The sequence below is a fragment of the Electrophorus electricus genome, chromosome 6 (assembly GCF_041902795.1).
Source record: "Electrophorus electricus isolate QZ-2024a chromosome 6, ASM4190279v1, whole genome shotgun sequence".
NCBI classification, from domain to species: Eukaryota; Metazoa; Chordata; class Actinopteri; order Gymnotiformes; family Gymnotidae; genus Electrophorus; species Electrophorus electricus.
The window spans coordinates 27,242,056-27,259,555 of NC_137502.1; the positions used below are offsets into that span (position 1 = coordinate 27,242,056).

The 17,500-nt window shown below is 48.3% G+C and overlaps 1 protein-coding gene and 1 long non-coding RNA gene across 4 annotated transcripts in view; one reads left to right on the forward strand and one right to left on the reverse strand.

The window, feature by feature from the left end:
* unc13c (unc-13 homolog C (C. elegans)) overlaps positions 1 to 17,500 on the reverse strand; it is a 143,515-nt gene that overhangs the window by 48,863 nt on the left and 77,152 nt on the right. The window lies entirely within an intron of this gene.
* The window catches only part of LOC145658602 (uncharacterized), an 18,001-nt gene continuing 10,942 nt past the window's right edge, over positions 10,442 to 17,500 (forward strand). The window contains exons 1-2 of the long non-coding RNA XR_014124236.1: positions 10,442 to 11,502; positions 14,098 to 14,275. This is a non-coding gene — a long non-coding RNA (uncharacterized LOC145658602). The remainder of the gene's footprint in view (positions 11,503 to 14,097; positions 14,276 to 17,500) is intronic.

Below are 17,500 nucleotides of genomic sequence, written 5' to 3' on the forward strand. Positions count from 1 at the left end.
TTTCAACACCCAAGAAAAGACAAGAAAAGAAAAGAAAGCAATAAAATCCTTCTCTCATTATTTACTAGGAAATATTAACACCTCGTAGTCTGGAACAGGAAAGGTTATGGGCTTGCTACAGTACAGTCTAGAACACAGCACCCTGCTGTTAAATCCACAGCTAGTCCGACATGGCGTCAAATCCATTTACTAAATATGGATTGTTTATGATCAGATTGTGAATGGCAAATTAACAACACTTACTTTAGAAGTCTTTAGGCAGAAAACAACAAACAGAAGCCACATAGCACAGACCGCACCACAGCCTTGCAGTGTGGGAGAGCGTGTGTGTATTCGGATGTTGAGGTCTGTTTCTGGGGAGACCCTGCGACGTGTAGCCAGTACACCACCCTGTCAGCCCCTCCCTGCTCTGGGCGGGACCCCTGTCAGGCCCTCCCTGCTCTGGGCGGGACCCCTGTCAGCCCCACCCTCCACGGGGTGGGACCCCTGTCAGCCCCTCCCTGCTCTGGGCGGGACCCCTGTCAGCCCCACCCTCCACGAGGTGGGACCCCTGTCAGCCCCTCCCTGCTCTGGGCGGGACCCCTGTCAGCCCCACCCTCCACGGGGTGGGACCCCTGCCAAACAAGACTCAGAAATTGTATTGAATTTGAAATTCAAAATTTGACATAAAAAATGTCAGATAGACAAACACCGACAGAAAAAACAGATAGACAGACAGAGGTAGGTAGGCAGATATTGGGGACCACAGTACTTATATGAAATGGATTTAGGTTCTAGAAGTAAATTTAAGAATACCATAAATAAAGTTTATCTAACTCCTAGAAGTGAAGCCGGTTTACACTGTTAATGAGGGAAGTGTGTGTTTGCTCTGCCTGGCTGCAAAACCAAAGGTATGATATACTGTCCACTGCACACAGTACACTGCCATCGGTGAAGATATTCATAAGACTTGTTTTTTATGCTTGTCCGTATGAATTATTAAAACAAATAACTTAACGGAGCACCTCGCAAAAGCCCAGTGCAGCTGAACTAAGCAGGAGAAAGAAAACTACGTGCGTCTGGTTTTTTTGGCCATCTTTTTGCAGGGAGCAGTGCATGCTGGGAAGTGCTCTTTTGTCTGGGTGGTGGCAGTTCTAGCTTGGGGCCACTGTTCTCGGAGACTGAGGAATTAGACGCATATCTAATATTGTTTTAGTGGCGTGGCTCATCTTTACTCAAGCCAGGACAAAGCACAGTAACACATCACAGCAAAGTGCCTGTCATCTTCAGCAGTAAATCAGCCAAACGCCATCTGGTTTTGACGTGGCGCTCTCCCGCCAGAAAGGTTAGCTTTCATATAAACACCACCCCACCAAACGTAGGCTGTCATATTTTAAGATAACCTAAGGTACCCTTTGCAACAAGCTCTCCATGGAGCAATACATTGTGAGCAGCTGTTGGCAGACACGGTTCGATGTTTCAACGGTTAGATGTCACGGTTAGATGCGCTTAGACCTTTATATTGCACGTTACATTTTTTTTTTTTGCTGTGTAGTTTAGTCACTGGTTTTCAGTTCTTGGCCAATTTGTGCTTTTGGTGAATCTTGCACCATCTGTTCTATAGTGCTGCATGCTGCACGGTCATTGGTGATGTGCTCGGAGTAGCGTGTGGGGGGGACATGATGTGCACAACGCCACTCAGGTTCTGCCACTCAGGCTGGAAGAGAAACAGCAGGGAGGCATGGGAGACGGCACACATCCATTCACAGAGTAGAGAGGCATGCATACACTCACATTACCCACGTCACTCCCAGTATGAATTATTCATGCCAGCGGGCAGACCCTGGGGGGACAGTTTATGACAGGGCAGTAGTGAGAGGACATTTTCCATCAAACAGGATGCACTACACCAGCAAGACCCCTGCCTCTCCACGTGTAGTAAAGTCCCTTTGATGGTCAGGGGGGAAGGTTCCTATCTCTCGGGCTGGACTGTGTGTGTGCAGGCTGGAGGAGTCATGTACTGTGTGTGTGTGTGTGTGTGTGTGTGTGTGTGTGTGTGCAGGCTGGAGGAGTCACATACTGTGTGTGTGTGTGTGTGTGTGTGTGTGTGCAGGCTGGAGGAGTCACGTACTGTGTGTGTGTGTGTGTGTGTGTGTGTGTGTGCAGGCTGGAGGAGTCATGTACTGTGTGTGTGTACAGGCTGGAGGAGTCATGTAATGTGTGTGTGTGTGTGTGTGTGTGTGTGTGTGCAGGCTGGAGGAGTCATGTACTGTGTGTGTGTACAGGCTGGAGGAGTCATGTAATGTGTGTGTGTGTGTGTGTGTGTGTGTGTGCAGGCTGGAGGAGTCATGTACTGTGTGTGTGTGTGTGTGTGTGTGTGTGTGTGTGTGTGTGTGTGTACAGGCTGGAGGAGTCACGTACTGTGTGTGTGTGCAGGCAGGACGAGTCATGTACTGTGTGTGCGTACAGGCTGGAGGAGTCATGTACTGTGTGTGTGTGTGTGTGTGTGTGTGTGTGTGTACAGGCTGGAGGAGTCCTGCTCTGTCAGGGACACTTGGTAACACCCAAGTGTTTCCTCTGCATCTATTAAAGATGATGCTCACGTTCACACACACATATACACACACACACACACACATGTACACGTGCACATACACACACACACACACACACACACACACACACACACACACACACACACACACACACACACACACACACAAACAAACGCTGCAGATAGCAGTCAGAGCAGAATGTGTGTTGTTGGAGGCAGGCGAGTTTGACTGACACAGCTACACAGAGATTTGGAGTACGAGATAATGTGACCTTTTAAAGCAGCCATCCACGGTGCGACGGCATCGCAGGATGTGCGAGGCTGACAGGTGCGATTGGATGCGGATATTCCAAGCAGGGCTCAGACAGAGTCAGACACTCAGAACGTTCTCACATCTTCATAAACAGGTTCAGTCCTTCCATAGAGCACCCCGGGCCATAAACACACCTCTCTCCACAAGAACAGAAAAGGATACAAGAAGAGGAGGTAGAACACCAGAGGTGTTATACGGCAGCCCCACAAGAGATGACAGGGGACAAGACAGAGGAGGAGAAGAGGTTCTGAAGATAGACACCAGAGGCTCAAAAGCAAATGATGGCCAAACAATCCTCAAGTATTAGGCGATAGAATAAATACACTAAATGACCAAAGAAAATTTGTCATGGCAACGTTGTCATGAGCCTGATCTCGGACAACGATGAGAGGGCCTACCTGGAGGAGATTAAACACCTGGAGAACTGGTGCCAGGGAAATAATCTCCTCCTAAATGTCAGCAAGACAAAGGAGCTGATTGTGGACTGCAGCAAGAAGCAGGAGTGGCACTACCGACCTGTGAGGTTCAGCGGAAACACGGTAGAGAGAGCAGACAGTTTCAGGTACCTTGGAGTTCGCCTCTCGCAGGACCTGTCCTGGTCCCGCCACACAGACTCCCTGGCAAAGAAGGCCTGTCAGCGTTTTTACCACCTCAGATGCCTAAGAGACTTCAGACTGCCCTCCAAGGTACTGCGGAACTTCTACACCTGCACTGTCGAGAGCATCCTCACGGGGAACATCACAGTCTGGTTTGGGAACAGCACCAAGCAGAACAGACAAGCACTCCAGAGGGTGGTGCGTTCAGCAGAGCCCATCACTTCCTGACCTGCAGACCGTCTATTACAAGCGGTGCCAGACCAAGGCCAGGAGGATTGTGAAGGACGCCACCCATCCCAACAATAGGATCCTCTCTCTGTTGAGGTCAGGTAAGCACTTTCACTCCCTGAAGATCAATACAGAGAGACTGAAGAGGAGCTTCTTCCCACAGGCCATATATATATATATATTCTTCATGCACCCCTGTTTCTTTCCTCAGTTTGGACAGAGCACTCACAAAACCATTTCACTGCGAGTTGTACCATGTATGACTATGTACGTGACAAATAAACCAAACTTGAAACTTGAAACTTGAAAAACTGACCAACTAGTGTAGCAGTAATCTACCCAACAACTGATGATGGTCCTGAGGAAATTCGCAAAGCCAATGCATGTCAAATTGTATGTAGTATGTAGTATATGGTATGTAGTATGTACTTTGTAGTACGTAGTATATGGTATGTAGTTTGTAGTTTGTAGTATGTAGTATATGGTATGTAGTATGTAGTATGTAGGCCAAATGAATTCAAGCTTCAGCCAAAGCTTCACAAGCACAGTGCAGTCAAATGAAACACACACACACACACACACACACACACACACACACACACACACACACACACACACACACACACCTTGCAGTCCACCCCAGACATCTGTGTCTGCTTTTACGTTATCACTAAAAAGATGACACTTATTTCTCAGATCTAAAACAATTTTTTTCAGCTGTTTGAAAATGTTTTAATTAATCAATCAATTAATTAATTCCTAAAAACCTAGCCAGTCAAAGGAGACCTAGCCAGTCAGAAGGATTTTTTGAGAGAGTGCAATTTCCCCCAGGACGACATCACCATGATAATGACGCATCTTGAATGTTCAAGTCAGAAAGGAGAACAGCTGGAGGACTCCAGCTTCTCCAGTGAAGCAAGCAACCTCCATCTGAATCAGATTGTCCTCTCCCTCCAGCCTCCTGCTGAATCAGACGGTCTACTGTCCTCTTCCTCCTGTTGAATCAGACTGTCTACCCTCCTCTTCCTCCTGCTAAATCAGACTGTCTACCCTCCTCTTCCTCCTGCTGAATCAGACGGTCTACTGTCCTCTTCCTCCTGCTAAATCAGACTGTCTACCCTCCTCTTCCTCCTGCTGAATCAGACGGTCTACTGTCCTCTTCCTCCTGCTGAATCAGACTGTCTACCCTCCTCTTCCTCCTGCTGAATCAGACGGTCTACTGTCCTCTTCCTCCTGCTGAATCAGACTGTCTACCCTCCTCTTCCTCCTGCTGAATCAGACTGTCTACCCTCCTCTTCCTCCTGCTGAATCAGACGGTCTACTGTCCTCTTCCTCCTGCTGAATCAGACTGTCTACCCTCCTCTTCCTCCTGCTAAATCAGACTGTCTACCCTCCTCTTCCTCCTGCTGAATCAGACGGTCTACTGTCCTCTTCCTCCTGCTGAATCAGACTGTCTACCCTCCTCTTCCTCCTGCTGAATCAGACTGTCTACTGTCCTCTTCCTCCTGCTGAATCAGATGGTCTACTGTCCTCTTCCTCCTGCTAAATCAGACTGTCTACCCTCCTCTTCCTCCTGCTGAATCAGACTGTCTACTGTCCTCTTCCTCCTGCTGAATCAGACTGTCTACCGTCCTCTTCCTCCTGCTGAATCAGACGGTCTACTGTCCTCTTCCTCCTGCTGAATCAGACGGTCTACCCTCCTCTTCCTCCACAATCACACTGGCTTCTTTCTGGCTTGCTGCAAGCCCCACTCAGGCTTAGTTGATAATCATAGCCTTTGAAATAGCCACAGAAATAAAACAAAACAGATAAACAAACATCTCAAATATGTAGGACATCGGTGATATTGTCACACTGAGAGCTGTGTAGAATACGAGCCTTCCTCAAGCTACTCCAGGGATTTGCATCTGCTGCAGCTACTGCTGAAAATGTTCCGACTGTTTCCACATAGTCTAGCCTGAGGCAGCCACATCTGCCAGCGCAGTCAACAATCACGTCTCCTTCGCATTCCGGCCACGTCAGCTTGGGCCCCAGTCCTGTAAACACACCTATGGCGCTGGACACAAAGCTCACCCCGTTTAAGGTCCACCCACATCAAAACCTCCCCACACATCACAAAACGAAACTAATGCCTTGCAGTCAGCACTGTGCTCTGTGACGTGCCGAGTACTCTCATTAGCTAGGATAGGGTCAGTTCATTAGCTACTGTGTTCATTAGCTACTGTGATGTGTTTGCCCCCTGTGGTAAGAAACGCCAGAGACCTATGCTATATTTCACCTGCTCGCAGTCCCACCTTAACTGCCCTCCAAACACAACTACACACATCTGCTCTCCAAACACAACTACACACACCTGCCCTCCAAACAGGACTACATACACCAGCCCTCCAAACACAACTACACACACCTGCCACACCTCCATCTGCGATCAGACATTTCTCTCCAGCGTCACAGAACTCCTGAATGAAAGATTCATCGATTATTCACATAAAGCGAAGATGGAATTACTAAAAGGGGAAAGAAAATTATGCTTTAATTTTAAACGCATATTTAATTTATGGCCCACTGTGGCAATTTCAATCTGAGACTAATAAATTTATAAGCTGGAAAAAGATCGTGTGATTTGTTTCCACATATTATAGGTAATGTTTCTGGCAGACTGATTCTGTTCTGAGGACCTTGCCTGTTGTAATGGCATCGAGTGGAGGTGATTTCTCAATATCAGCTGGGTTCTGAGAAAATAACGAGACCCTCGGGCCTCCTAAGCCCCCAAATCTGTAAACATCTTAACATGTGGAAGATGAAAGTTTTGCCAACGCTGAACAAGGATGAAGGAGGAACAGATGTGTGGAGCTACTGCAGAAAGGAAGGCATGACCTAACACACACATACACAGACACACACACACACACACACACACACACACACACACCCAAACACACAAGAGTTCTTGCTTTTTTGAGAGTCTGGTATATCAATGACACCAAACTTAATAAATGCGGGATCTCCCAACTGAAAACCTGTCTAAATTCACACGAACAAACTCAAACAAAAGCTTAGCTAAGTGAAAGGTGTTTGGGTGTTAGACCTGCTCCTGGCCTGCAGGGTACGCCATTATGTGACAATCTGGATTTAGGACCTTCCCTGCTAATGCTAGTTGCTACCCCAGTGGGATTAGCTGCTGTGGGAGGCGAGCCCCCACACCATTCCCTCCCTCCTTGTATTAGAGCTTCCCTGGTGATCTGCCCTAATCGTGTCCCACAAACCCGAAGGGAGGTTGGGATTTTGCACTCATTCGTCCTGGGAGGCTGCAGTTTACTCTGATTAAAATGGATTAAACCCTGTGCACACACTCACACACACACACACACACACACACACACACACACACACACACACAGAGGCAGTGAGCACTACACTCCTACACTTGATATGTGTTGTTTTCTAGCACACTTGATGTGTTGTTTTCCAGTACATTTGATGTACGTGTTGTTTTCTAGTGCACTTGATGTAAGTGTTGTTTTCTAGCACACTTGATGTGCTGTTTTCCAGTACATTTGATGTAAGTGTTGTTTTCTAGTGAATTTGATGTAAGTGTTTTTTCTTCTGAAAGGCAACCTGAAATGTTCAGGTCATGACTCTTATTTCAGCAGAGAGCCAGTTTAATACTAAGAGAACCATAACCAGTGTCTAGTCCACAGAGCTGTGAGGCACAAACACAGCTTCTGCTTCTCTGGCCTCCTCTTCCACTAATCCTCATTCATTCTCCACCTACTTCTCCCTCTGCCTGTATCACTCCTCCATCTATCACTCCTCTCTCCCTCGCTCCCTCACTCCTTCTCTCCCTCTCTCCATCTCCATCTTTCTCTCTGTGCATGCGCAAGTTAATGATCATGCTGCAATGTTGTTTTTAACTTAGGCAGTCTGAGTTAATCAGCTGTAAGAAAACATCTCTTACATTTGGGTGTTCAGGTCTCCACCCGCGAGAGCTGTGTGACTGAGCATGTGTGTGTTCAGGTCTCCACCTGCGAGAGCTCTGTGACTAAGCGTGTGTGTGTTCAGGTCTCCACCTGCGAGAGCTCTGTGACTGAGTGTGTGTGTGTTCATGTCTCCACCTGCGAGAGCTCTGTGACTGAGCGTGTGTGTGTTCAGGTCTCCACCTGCGAGAGCTCTGTGACTGAGCGTGTGTGTGTTCAGGTCTCCACCTGCGAGAGCTCTGTTACTGAGCGTGTGTGTGTTCAGGTCTCCACCTGCGAGAGCTCTGTGACTGAGTATGTAGTATGTAGTATACAGTATATAGTATATAGTATGTAGTATGTAGTATATAGTATGTAGTGTGTAGTATATAGTATGTAGTGTGTAGTATGTAGTATGTAGTATACAGTATATAGTATATAGTATGTAGTATGTAGTATATAGTATGTAGTGTGTAGTATATAGTATGTAGTATGTAGTATACAGTATATAACATATAGTATGTAGTATGTAGTATATAGTATGTAGTGTGTAGTATACAATATGTAGTATGTAGTATATAGTATGTAGTATGTAGTATACAGTATATAGTATATAGTATGTAGTCAGTAGTATGTAGACAGCACTGGTCTAACCATATATCCTTCTGCTGTCTCCAGAGTCTATGTCAAAGGAAGGGGACATGTGAGACACTTCAGCCTGGCGGGGCTGAAATGGGACTGTTGCTTGGTTGGTTTGTTTATGGTTTTAATGGGGTAATGGCAGCCTTGTCCTGGGTCAGCTTGGCTTTGCTCACTGCCATGTCTCAGCTCAGAGGACTTTTTCTTTCTCTGTCTTTGTGTCTCTCTTTTCATCTCTCTCTCTCTCTCTCTCTCTCTCTCTCTCTCTCTCTCAACATTCAGCTCAGCGATATCGAGCTTTCCTCTTTTCTTTTCTCTTTTTGCCATCTGTTCTAATGGGCTGATGGACGGACACTGCGCAGGTGTGGGTGTGTGTGGACTGTCACGAGGCCCCGTGACCCGCCTCAGGTCACGCTCGGTGCTGCCCCATGCAGACCCCCCTCCACCACACACGTTAGGCACGAGCTCGGCGGAGAAGTGCCACCTTCACGCTACTCTCCATAATCCTCCTTCCGACTTAGAAAGATGTGTTGTTTTTTTTTGCCAAGCGGAACCAACATGTGCAGAGCTCAGATACAATATTCAGCACACAGTGAATACATTATTAGGCAAAGGAGATATTAAAGGTAGAAAATATCCATCTTCTGCGCCATTAGACGCTTTAGCAGTCTGGCATAGAAGGCGAGAGGACACCTTAATGCCAGAGGTTGCCATGTCTCCCCTGGTACTGAAGACCCCTCTCTGAGAGGGCAGAAATCCTGCTCCACAATAAGTATGAACTTGGCGCAGTCTGACACGGGGAGTTCTGAAATTCAAGACGCCTCAAGCACACGTCTCCACGGTAACATGCGGTTGGTCGTAACAGGCAAAGGGTTCGAGGGAATTCATTAACTGGAGCACAAACGTCACCAGCACGGTGCTCCTTACACACAGAGGGGCGTGTGTATGTAGTGACCCACCCAGAGGGGGAGATCGTCCACTCACAGGCCTAAGAAGATGATTCATATTCAGGGTGTCGCGGCTGTGAGTGTCCTTGCTGTTGAAGTCCCTTCTGGGGCAGATGATGAAGACAGATTTGGACAACACACACACACACACACACACACACACACACACACACACACACACACACACACACACACACACACACACACACACACACTAACAAGCAGACATTTAGAGTAACAGCTGTATACAAGCACATCGCATGCGCTAGACAGTGCTAGATAAATGCTGAGTAAGTTTGATGAACCTAGTCTTCTAATCTATAGAACAGATGCCTGACCTAATTCTCTTTAAAGAAGATTGGCCTAGGGGCTGTCTAACAATGCCCTCCACACCTCGTTGTTTCTGTCTGGCTCACACACAGGGCAGCACCATTTTGAGGGTGACCACAACCTCCGCCGAGGAAGGCTGCTCCTCTTCATTGCTCCCCATGCCCCCTCGCTGCTGACCAGCTCTGGCACAGGAGCTGTCTCCCTGCTCCCTGCTCCCTGCTCACTCTGTCTCCCTGCTCCCTGCTCCCTGCTCACTCTGTCTCCCTGCTCACTTTTCACTGCTCACTCTGTCTCCCTGCTCCCTGCTCACTCTGTCTCCCTGCTCCCTGCTCACTTTGTCTCCCTGCTCCCTGCTCACTCTGTCTCCCTGCTCCCTGCTCCCTGCTCACTCTGTCTCCCTGCTCCCTGCTCCCTGCTCACCTTGTCTCCCTGCTCACTTTTCACTGCTCGCTCTGTCTCCCTGCTCCCTGCTCCCTGCTCACTCTGTCTCCCTGCTCCCTGCTCACTCTGTCTCCCTGCTCACTGCTCACTCTGTCTCCCTGCTCCCTGCTCCCTGCTCACTCTGTCTCCCTGCTCCCTGCTCACTCTGTCTCCCTGCTCCCTGCTCCCTGCTCACTCTGTCTCCCTGCTCCCTGCTCACTCTGTCTCCCTGCTCCCTGCTCCCTGCTCACTCTGTCTCCCTGCTCCCTGCTCACTCTGTCTCCCTGCTCACTGCTCCCTGCTCACTGCTCCCTGCTCACTCTGTCTCCCTGCTCACTGCTCACTGCTCACTCTGTCTCCCTGCTCCCTGCTCACTCTGTCTCCCTGCTCCCTGCTCCCTGCTCACTCTGTTTCCCTGCTCCCTGCTCACTCTGTCTCCCTGCTCTTGTTCCCTGCTCACTGCTCCCTGCTCACTCTGTCTCCCTGCTCACTGCTCACTGCTCACTCTGTCTCCCTGCTCCCTGCTCACTCTGTCTCCCTGCTCCCTGCTCACGCTGTCTCCCTGCTCCCTGCTCACTCTGTCTCCCTGCTCCCTGCTCACTCTGTCTCCCTGCTCACTGCTCCCTGCTCACTCTGTCTCACTGTTTGCTCTGTCTCCCTGCTCACTGCTCACTCTGTCTCCCTGCTCACTGCTCACTCTGTCTCCCTGCTCACTGCTCACTGCTCACTCTGTCTCCCTGCTCCCTGCTCACTCTGTCTCCCTGCTCCCTGCTCACTCTGTCTCCCTGCTCCCTGCTCACGCTGTCTCCCTGCTCCCTGCTCACTCTGTCTCCCTGCTCCCTGCTCACTCTGTCTCCCTGCTCACTGCTCCCTGCTCACTCTGTCTCACTGTTTGCTCTGTCTCCCTGCTCACTACTCACTCTGTCTCACTGCTCACTCTGTCTCCCTGCTCACTGCTCACTCTGTCTCACTGCTCACTGTGGATATAAAACCTCAATTCCATTCACTCCCATTGTATCTAGTCTTAAAATTTTACAGCAGTGATAACAACAGATAGTGGCTCCAAAAAAAGACCTCAGAAAAATGCAGCCAAGCTGTGGCTAGAGCCAGTGTTCCCTACGGTACACTCTTAAGATAGCGCTTCTCATTACAGCCTACCAAACCATCTGCAATAAGTGCTGTTTACTAGTTTTCTTAACGTCTGCTCTTGGGAACGTTGGTAGTTATTTTGTTGAGTCTCTCTTTGCTATCAGGCAGCAGGTAGGTTTTAAAGCGCTAACATGGCCAGGCCGAAGCGCTGGGTGTGGAGTGAGAGTCTGGGTGTGTGTGTTGCAGATGGAACACGCCCCTGCAGGTCCACTTCTGGCTGGGACTGTGATGAAGTCGGACTGCTTCCGAACAGCTGGAGTATGGCTTTGAGCTGCTCCAGGCCTGACTCAACTACATCCGGTCATCCAGAAAAGCTGTAGTCCCCGATGGAGCTCTGGGTGGCGCTGTGAGAAAGTTGGTGGTGAGAAGCAGTCGGTCAGCACCAGGGCAGGTAAGAGCAGGGTATGCCTCGGTTGCTGTATAAGTCCTGTTTAATATTTGAAAATAATCCCTCGGTGAGGGCATAATTGCATCACTCTGAGCAGGACAGGAGCGTGGTGAAATGCAATCACATTTAGTGTGTCCTCAATCATAGCAAGTAAACCCTCTTTGTATTTAACCAATTTGCTTTGGCAATAAATGTATCACACTATCAGCTCACTCCCTCCTATCACACTTTATCAGCTCACTTTCTCATATCACACTTTATCAGCTCACTTTCTCATATCACACTATATCAGCACACTTCCTCATATCACACTATATCAGCACACTTCCTCATATCACACTATATCTGCATCTCTTCACTGTTTTCACGATGGTCAGAGAAAAAAACATCCTCCAGATGGTGCCGAGCACTTCCAGGTGTGGGAACAACCTGCACGCATTTCTAATCCCACAGAACATGGCCGACAGCAGCAAACTCACAGAAGCCAACTTTTAAAAAGAGCTGAAACCCACATTTCATGCCCACCTCACGCCCACCTCACGCCCACCTCACGCCCACATCACGCCCAGCTCACGCACATTTCATGCCCACATCACGCCCACCTCACACCCACCTCACGCCCACATCACGCCCACATCAAAGCCATGTCTAATGTAATGGAAACTTGGATGTACTGATTTCATTTGAAAATGGCAGACAGTTTGTGTCTTTGTACACCAGTAAGGACAGACTCTTACACCACACACCAGTCTGTTATTTTCTGTATCTTATAACTTCTGACACTAATCTTTACTGAAAGAGCAGGCAGAAAGGACACATTCCATCTCTACAGAGGTCTGGAGGTCTGGAGCATTCAAGGATTAAAAACAGGAAGATTAAAGTTCACTCATACACCAGCTGAAGGCTCGGAATTCACAGACTCTGAAGTGCCAAAGCACTGTGTAGACAGCATGAGAGAGTAGGCCACAATTTAGCCACCCGCAAGGACATTCTAACATTACCTCACTAAAGACAGAGAGAGAGAGAGAGAGAGAGAGAGAGAGAGAGAGAGAGAGAGCGCTCTGTCAGGGTCAAATTTCTGTTGCTTTTCAATTTGGTTCACTTTGAAGGCCACCTTTCCTTTATTCTTTGGTCTACACAGACACACACACACACACACACACACACACACACACACAGCCTCCCGTTGTGCCATCGTTTGACCTGAATGTGGTGTTGACACATGTCACGACTCTGGAGAGTTCCCTATAAAGCTGTTCTTCTCTCACAAGAATCCTGCCATAATACTAGCAGATCCTTCACATGCCAACATGCCTACATATCCACACTCCACACACACCCACACAGGCCCACACCCCACACACCCACACCCCACATGCCCACACACACCCACACACACCAGCACCCTACACACCCACACACACCCACACAGGCCCACACCCCACACACCCACACACACCCACACCCCACACACCCACACACGCCAGCACCCCACACACCCACACACATCCACACCCCACACGCCCACACGCCCACACACACCCACACACGCCAGCACCCTACACACCCACACACACCCACACCCCACACGCCCACACACACCCACACACGCCAGCACCCTACACACCCACACGCACCCACACCCCACATGCCCACACACACCCACACACGTCAGCACCCTACACACCCACACCCCACACGCCCACACACGCCAGCACCCTACACACCCACACACACCCATACCCCACATGCCCACACAGAACCACACACGCCAGTACCTCACACGCCAAATTCACACACACACGCCAATACCTCACATGCCCACAAACACCCACATATGGCAGTACCTCGCACGCACACCAGCACCCCACATGCCTACACACACCCACACACGCCAGTAACTCACACACCTACACACACCCATACATGCCAGCACCTCACACGCCCACACAAACCCACTTGGCTACACACCCCACACACACCCGCACACACCCCCACACATCCACACACTCTGCCATGCTGGGGCAAGTTAACATGCTGGATATGATGCTGCTCTCTGGGGCTCCTCATGCCTGTATGCACAAACTGTTCAAACACATTCAAGTCAGAATGTAAACACCTACCCTGAACGCTTGGAAAAATGATTTTTTCCTGCCTTATGTAAGTGAAAGTAAAGAGTTAAGGGTTACTTTAAAAAGTTAAGTGTTACTTTAAGAGTTAAGTGTTACTTGTACCAGTATCAGGGTCTACAGGTGTACTCGTACACGTATCAAGGTCTTCTGATGTACTCATACCAGTATCAGGGTCTTCTGGTGTACTTGTACCAGTATCAGGGTCTTCTGGTGTACTTGTACCAGTATCAGGGTCTTCAGGTGTACACATACCAGTATCAGGGTCTTCAGGTGTATTTGTAGCAGTCTCAGGGTCTTCAGGTGTACTCATACCAGTATCAGGGTCTTCCAGTGTAAAGAGTTAAGTGTTACTTTAAGGGTTAAGTGTTACTTTAAGAGTTAAGTGTTACTTGTACTAGTATCAGGGTATTCAGACAAACTTGTAAACCAGTAACAGTGTCTTTCTCTGTCATCTTTACCATGACAGGTCACAACTCAACAACTCGTTACAGCCGCAGGAGGTGAAGCAGTTATTTACTGGGAGGCTGTCACTGCCACGCCATTCCCCTTCAGCTACATGCCAGCGGGGAAGCTGCTTTAGGGAGTCCCTGAGCTTAACATGCACTAAACATCTCACTGGGCCAGTGATGGGAATGCAGCTTGCTGTAAGTATTCACTTTATTGAGGGTTTGTAGCTCGATCAAAGCAATGCCCAGCACTTCACTTGTATACTGCACCATCGCTCCGAGTAATCCATCTTCCATTGTCCTGCTTGCTATGCTTTCTATTATACAGTGCACTGAATGGTGTGGAGCATGGCGCCGCCCTGCAGGTCCATACCCAGTATAACACAAACAGTCAGAGCTAAGGCTTGGCCACCCTCCCCTATCCAAACTCCCTCTTCTGCTGTCTCCAGAGTGGACAAGCTCTTCAATTTAGGAATTTATGAATTCATGCATTTAGAGTAGCTCATCTCCTCTCTCTCTCTCTCTCTCTCTCTCTCTCTCACACACACACACACACACACACACACACACACACACACACACACCTCTTTATTAATAGGAATGCTAAATGACCCTTATGCTATTACTGCACTGTAACAAAGAGTTTAGTAGATTTAGAACAGAAGTCAGGGGAAAAATTGATTGATTACTGATCATTAATCAGCCAATCTTACACGCAAGCAAGCAAACACACTCACATACCTACACACACACCCACACACCTAGCTAGTGATGTACACTGTGCTGTGTGATGGATGCTCTCACTAGCTCTTGGGTCTGAGAGGCTCAACTGCGCAGGACACTTTATCTTCACTGGTAGAACTGGGAAACACCAGCAGAGATGTTTCCCCTTTCAGATAATGTGCCCAACGGCAGTTGCTTCCAGACTCCCTCTCTCTCTCTCTCTCTCTCTCTCTCTCTCCCCCTCTCTCTCTATCTCTGTTTCTCTCCTCCACTGGCCTCTAAGAGCTTGGAAGTGATCTGAGTGCAGATATACAGCAGTGAGCAGACCGCTGTATCCCATAATCTCTTCCAGGCCTTCTCCCTCTCTCCCTCTCTCTCTCCCCATCTCTTCCCACATGCACACACGGGGGGAGCTCCAGACTGTGTCTCTTACAGCCCTGCTCTGTGTTAATCAGACTGCTCCTGATGGCTCTTTCTTCTCTCAGTGCATCAGCATGCGACTCTAATGCCACACGTGAGGCGTGCACGGAGCCTCTGGCCTTCTACGTGCACACTCTGTCCAGTGCTCGTGCACGTGCCTCTCACATGTGCACACATACATCAATATGAGAGGCCCATTTGGTTTTCTCAATTATTTAAACCAACTGACACACACCTCCCTCATGCGCACCTCCCTCACGCACACCTCCCCCACACAACTCCCTCACGCTCACCTCCCTCATACACACCTCCCCCACACACACCTCCCTCACGCACATGTCCCTCACACACACCTCCCTTACACACACCCTCTCACGCACACCTCCCTCACGCACACCTCCCCCACACACACCTCCTTCTCATACACCTCTCCGACACACACCTCCCTAACACACATGGCAGCACTCATCAATCCGTCTGCATCCGAACAGGAATCCAATCTTGGGAGCTATGCCTTTAATCCCTGTTCCAGTCCTTCTCTTCCAATCCTTAAACCAGATTTAAAGCACCCACCTCGTCCAAAAAGAATCCCTGAAAACAGCAAAACCCCCACTGTGTGCAGACATGTTCCAAGGACACAGTTATGATTAATAAACTAGACTGAAATGGGTGATGTCCACAAGTACAAGACCTGGATGTTCATAAGGTTATCAAGAGTTGAAGAGATAGATACAAATTAGCGGTGGGACACAAATATCATAATAACTCTAACAAAATAGGGAAATCATAGGACAACGACATGCAGTCTTTCACTAAAACCGAACAGTAAATAGCTTTGGGTATTTATTTGGCTGTAAATGTAATTTTAGGGCCTTATTGTGGAGTTATATATGGACAACATAAAGATTTAACCATTCCACTGATATCATGATATACACAGGACCAACAATTCACCAGAAAGAGCGAGAGAGAATAACAAGAAGGAAACATCAAATAATCTGATTTTCCCTTTCACATGAATAAATCTCTGTTCACAAGAGATGAAGAGATATAGTTGTTCTGAAACACAAATATCACCTGTGTATTGATCGAATAGTGAAATGTGACATCTGAGGTGGTTTGGGCGGTGGGGGGGAGATGAAGCTGACAGAGACCCCTGCAGTCCTGTGTCTGTTTGTGAAAAGATGACTGGAAATCAAGCTGTCCTTAATAACAAATAAACTTTACACAAAACTGTTGAACAGCAAACACAAATCTTGGCTGCATTCCCAAAACAGAATTCACAAAAAAGCAGGGTATGCCTCGGTTGCTGTATAAGTTCTGTTTGATATTTGAAAATATCAAATGGGTGTGTGTGTGTGTGTGTGTGTGTGTGTGTGTGTGTGTGTGTGTGTGTGTGTGTGTGCGTGGGTGGGTGTGTGTTTGTGTGTGTGTGCGCGGGTGTGTGTGTGTGCGTGCGTGGGTGTGTGTGTTTGTGTGTGTGCGCGCGGGTGGGTGTGGGTTGTACAGCTTCCATTGCTCTTTTCTGTACCAGCCACTGAAATCTCTGTACATCTGCACCTGAGCTCTACACACCCGCACACACACACACAAACACACACACAAACACACACATGCACGCACGCACACCTACACACATGCCAAATTACACTTCATGCATTTATATGCAGGAAGGCAGCAAATGCCACTTTATTGCCATGAAAGAAAACAGAGAACGAGTAACCGCATCTGCACCTGAGCTGTGTGTGTGTTTATGTGTGTGTGTGTGTTTGTGCGTGCGTGCGTGTCTGTGTCTGTGTCTGAGTGTGTGTGTAGCTCAGGTGCAGATTTACAGACTTATCAATTTGTGAAATACATGGATTATCATTGCTCAACCTGGTTACCATGGCAACCAGGGGCTGAGGAAATTGAATAATTAATAATTTGTGTGTGTGGCCATAGTTTGTGGTCACTACAGCTGGACAAAAAGCTACAAAAATCCCAGAAGAGATACCAGTGTGCACACACACACACACACACACACACACACACACACACACACACACACACACACACACACACACACACGCACGCATGCACACCTGAATTAATTCAGTATTAAAAATGACATTTATGACATTCCATCTGTCACAGCTGAGGTTCAAAGCTCATCACCACAGCATACAAGTATGTAAGTGTAAGTGTAAGTGTGTGTGTGTGTGTGTGTGTGTGTGTGTCTGCAGCACTGGGAACACTTTTAAAGTCATTCAGAATCAAATATCAATGCTACACTCAGACCTG